We start from the raw sequence: 3,342 nt of genomic DNA on the forward strand, positions 1-3,342 counted from the left end.
CTGTCTCTCCCCATCCTTTGTGCACTTTATTACCCTTTTCTAAAAGTGGATGCATTGGTTGCAATCTACCAAAATTCCATGGGGTCTGGAGAGGTCCCAGCAGATTGGAAAGCTGAAAATCTAACGTCCCTATTTTTTTTTTTTTAAAGGGAGGCAGAAAACTATAGACCAGTTAGCCTAACATCTGCTGTTGGGAAAATGCTGAAGTCCATTATTAAGGAAGCAATAGCAGGCCATTTGGAAAATCATAATAGTCAGCATGGTTTTATGAAAGGGAAATCATGTTTGACAAATTAGCTGGAGTTCTTTGAGGATGTAACGAGTAGGGTGGATAAGGGGGAACCAGTGGATGTGGTGTATTTGGATTTCCAGAAGGCATTCGATATGGTGCCATAAACGATTACTGCACAAGATAAGAGCCCATGGGGTTGGGGATATATTAGCATGGATAGAGGATTGGCTAACAGAAAACAGAGAGTGGGGATAAATGGGCCATTTTCTGGTTGGCAAACGGTAACTAGCGGGGAGCCACAGGGATCAGTGCTGGGGCTTCCACTATTTACAATCTATATTAATGACTTGGATGAAGGGACAAAGTGTAATATAGCTAATTTTGCTGATACAAAGATGGGTGGGAAAGCAAGTTGTGCGGAGGACAAACTGAATCTGCAAAGGGATATAGACAAGCTAAGTAAGTGGGCAAACATTTGGCAGATGGAGTATAATGTGGGAAAGCGTGAGGTTATCCACTTCGGCAGGAAAAATAAAAAAGCAAATTATTATTTAAATGGAGACTGGTTACAAAATACTGCAGTACAGAGGGACCTGGGGTCCTTGTGCATGAAACACAAAAAGTTAGTATGCAGGTACAGCAAGTAATCAGGAAGGCAAATGGAATGTTGACCTTTATTCCAAGGGGGATGGAGTATAAAAGCAGAGAAGTCCTGCTACAACTGTACAGGGTATTGATGAGACCACACCTAGACTACTGCGTACAGTTTTGGTCGTCTTATTTAAGAAGAGATATACTTGCACTGGAAGTAGTTCAGAGAATGTTCACTAGGTCGATTCCTGAGATGAAGGGGTTGATTTATGATCGAAGATTGAGGTAGGTTGGGCCGGTACTCATTGGAGTTCAGAAGAATGAGAGGTGATCTTATTGAAACATGTAAGATTCTGAGGAGGCATGGCAAGGTAGACGCAGAGAGGATGTTTCCCCTCGTGGGGGTATCTAGAACTATGGGGCATAGTTTCAGAATAAGGAGCCGCCCATTTGGAACTGAGATGAGGAGGAATTTCTTCTGAGGGGTAGTACATCCAGAATTCTCTGCTCCAGAAAGCTGTGGAGGCTGTGTCATTGAATATATTTAAGATGGAGATAGACAGATTTTTAAATGAGGGAGGGAAAGGTTATGGGGAGTTGGCAGGGAAGTGGCACTGAGCCCAAGATCAGATCAGCCATGATCTTATTAAATGGTGGAGCAGACTCAATGAGCCAAATGGCCTATACTCCTCCTTTTTCTTATGTTCTTATGTTACATCCTGGTGTCCATCCCTCTGCCAAATTAGTTTAACATTTTGAGTGTCTCACTGAGATACCCATTAACGTCTTCATTTCGAGACTTTAGAGCTTCATAGACCAGCCACACACATACCGTGGCAACAAAAGCAAGTCAGAGGCTGGGTATTCTGCACTGAGTGTCTTACCTCCTGACTCCCCAAAGCCTTTCCACCATCTACAAGGCACAAGTCAGGAGTGTGATGGAATACTCTCCACTTGCCTGGATGAGTGCAGCTCCAACAACACGCAAGAAGCTCGACACCAAGTACAAAGCAGTCCACTTGATTGGCACCACCTTAAACATTCACACTCTCCACCACTGGCACACCATGGCTGCAGTGTGTACCATCTACAAGATGCACTGCAGCAACTCGCCAAGGCTTCTTCAGCAGCACCTTCAAAACCCATGACCTCTCTACCTAGAAGGACAAGGGCAGCAGGCGCATGGGAATGCCATCACCTGCAAGTTCGCATCCGAGTTACATACCATCCTGATTTGGAAATATAACGCCGTTCCTTCATCGTCGCTGGGTCCAAATCCTGGAACTCTCTCCCTAACAGTTCTGTGGGAATCTTTCACAAGGGTTGCAGCGGTTCAAGAAAGCGACTCACCACCACCTTCTTGAGGACAATTAGGGATGGGCAAAATATTGCTGGCCTTGCCAGCGATGCCCACATCCCAGGAACGAATAACAAAAAAATATTCTTTAATCTTTCTTTTCCACCTAGCACTTAGGATCAGCTTTATTGCTCTTCTGTGCACCTTCTCCAGTATACTTTTTGTGGATGGTGACCAGAATTGAGGGCCATACTGCAAATGAGAATAATCAGTGGTGGCAACATTAATAGCTTCTAAGAAATGCTTGTAAATGTTATGTATTTGTTCATATTTGGATAATGCTGGAAACATCCACAATTGTTACCTGTCCCCAGTCCCCTAGTACTGAGTGCTATCTAGACCATTTCAGGGCCACTAAGAATCAACTCTGTCATGGGAACAACAATCACATGTCGGCAAGTTTGGGTAGGGCTGGCAGATTCCCTTCCTTGAAGGACAAAAGGGAAACAGTTGGGTTTTTATTGCAATCCGACAGCTTTCATGGTTTTTTTTTCCAGTACTATCCTCAAAATTACCAGAGGCATTTTGCCCATTAATTTTCACTCCACTGGGGTGTCATGTCATCAATCCTGCTGTCTTCAGATGATTCTAGATCTGGAATTTTGAGTTGTTGAGGATGTGTGTCGCTGTTTTTTTTGTCTATCAGCAATCCCGCTAGGGATGCCAATGGAATAACTGCCCTGGTTTTGGAACACAGTGAATGTCTGCTTTAGTTTGGCACATGGATATGGAATACTATTTTGTATTTTATTGCTTTTGCTTTTATTTTGGGACTTGGTGCTATCTTTTCCCGAGGATTCCGGGCATGGCCTTGCCCTTCTAAAAGCAGAGCAGTCTGCACCCTGGCTGCTTAGGATGCTTATTTCTTAAAAGGGCAGTGTGTTTTACCCCATATGATGCCAAATTAGTAAATCCTATATAATAGGAAACAGTTCAATAAAAGTCCCACCATGAGGAATATGATGGCATTCTAAACAATGATCTGAATTAAAGTTGCAGTTATGGATTTTGTCAAAATGCAATGCTTTTATTTCATTTTGCTTTCTCTCTAGCCTTCCACACTCGTTTACCACAGCCATCAAGACCTCGTGCCAAAGCTGCACCCCTACCTTCAAAACGCAGACCACCTGTGCAGTCACCATGCAAGTTGCAACAGCCTGCA

This window comes from Pristiophorus japonicus, chromosome 8 (assembly GCF_044704955.1).
Source record: "Pristiophorus japonicus isolate sPriJap1 chromosome 8, sPriJap1.hap1, whole genome shotgun sequence".
Classification (NCBI taxonomy): domain Eukaryota; kingdom Metazoa; phylum Chordata; class Chondrichthyes; family Pristiophoridae; genus Pristiophorus; species Pristiophorus japonicus.